The following is a 1,723-nucleotide window of genomic DNA, read 5'->3' on the forward strand; positions in this document are numbered from 1 at the left end:
CACACACACACAGACACACACACACAGACACACACGCACACGCACACACACGCACACGCACACAGACACACACACGCACACACACACAGACACACACACGCACACAGACACACACACACACACACACACGCACACACAGACACACACACACACAGACACACACGCACACGCACACACACGCACACGCACACAGACACACACACGCACACACACACAGAGACACACACATGCACACAGACACACACACACACGCACACACACACACACACAGACACACACACGCACACACACACACACACACACACATGCACACAGACACACACACACACGCACACACACACACACACAGACACACACACGCACACACACACACACACACACACATGCACNGCTTGCTGAGCAGAGAGAAAAGAGGCAGAAAACACACACACACAGACACACACACACACACGCACACACAGACACACACACACACAGACACACACGCACACGCACACACACGCACACGCACACAGACACACACACGCACACACACACAGAGACACACACATGCACACAGACACACACACACACGCACACACACACACACACAGACACACACACGCACACACACGCAAAGCGAACCCTCACCCAGACAACACGTGCCAAGGACATTCTAAGTTCTACTTTACGTGGATGGACTTATTCTATCGTTACTGAAAACCCAGGAGGTGGGAGCATTCACCTATTTTTACAGATGAGGAAACTGAGGCCCAAGCCTGGATTAGCTTCAGTAGCGCTCAAAAAAAAAAATTTTTTTTAAAGCCAAGGTTGGCTGGTTAGCTCAGTTGGTAGAAAAAAATAGAAAAAGCCAATTGGCAAAGTCGAGTGACCAGCTTGTCCTGGCTTGCTGGGGACTTTTCTGGATTTAGCACTGAAAGTCTCACGACCCAGGGACCCCTCTGTCTGGGGAAAACCAGGACGGTGGGTCACCCTATGGCAAAGAGAGCAGGGACTTGACTCCTGGAGCTGACAACGGACAAGAGAAAAACACTTTCTCAGAGCCTTTCTGGAAAGGACTGTCTCTTTGCCCAGGGGTCCTTGTTCTAGGGGACACAAAGCTGGGTGTGGGACAGGGGACTGAACAGCAGCCCTCAGGAAGGGCTCATGGGAAAGGGGGACCCCATCTGTACTCACAGGCAGCAGGTTAGCGAATGCCTGACATTAATTCAGGTTGTGGCCAAAAGGCTTCTCTTGGCACTCAGGGCCGTGATGGAATTTGCAGGGCCCCTTGCTCAAATGTATTAGGAATCTCAAGAGTCACAGCAGTGCCTTAAACTAAGACAGGGCCCTTCTGGGGTGGGGGGTGGGGGAGCAGCCCCCAAGCGAGCCCCACTTGGTAAATGCCTCCTCGGGAATCACCTTCAAAGGTCTCATTATTGGCAATAAGACGCAGAGCTTGAACCTTCAGCAAAACCCGGAGGCTCTTGCCTGAGGTCACGCGTGGGTGCTGTGCACAGTCCTGCGGGATGACATTTGGGGGGACTCCGCCCCGCCAGCCCACGTGTCTGTCCCCGGATCCTGCAGGGATGGTCGGCCCCAAAGCCTTGGGAGGGTTTCTTGAGTTTTACATAATTGTCTGTCCCCGACTGGTTTTTGCTTTTTATGCTGAGTATACTGGGAGGAAGGAGATTTCCATTCCGAAAATGAAATCCTGGGTCCGGGCGTCCAGCCCGCTCTCCCT

Source organism: Galeopterus variegatus, unplaced genomic scaffold, assembly GCF_000696425.1.
Source record: "Galeopterus variegatus unplaced genomic scaffold, G_variegatus-3.0.2 Scaffold7033, whole genome shotgun sequence".
Classification (NCBI taxonomy): Eukaryota; Metazoa; Chordata; class Mammalia; order Dermoptera; family Cynocephalidae; genus Galeopterus; species Galeopterus variegatus.